The following is a 250-nucleotide window of genomic DNA, read 5'->3' on the forward strand; positions in this document are numbered from 1 at the left end:
CTGTTTTCTTCTTCGGTGACACAGTAGCAGCAGGTATGGGGGGCCCCCTCGTGGGGGCCCTGGGTATAGCAACAGGGGGAAAGCGTATCTGTTGCAGCCAGTCTGTCTTGAACTCGGGTATATTGTTTTTTCTTTGATGCAGAGAGGGGCCCCCCGGGGCCCCCTCGGGGGCCCCCTGTGGGGGCCCCCTAGGTGAGAGATAGAGAGGTGATCTGCTGCTTTTCTGAGCTTTTGTAAATGTATGTGCATA

Source organism: Eimeria mitis, genomic scaffold, assembly GCF_000499745.2.
Source record: "Eimeria mitis Houghton genomic scaffold, Emh_scaff1228, whole genome shotgun sequence".
NCBI classification, from domain to species: Eukaryota; Apicomplexa; class Conoidasida; order Eucoccidiorida; family Eimeriidae; genus Eimeria; species Eimeria mitis.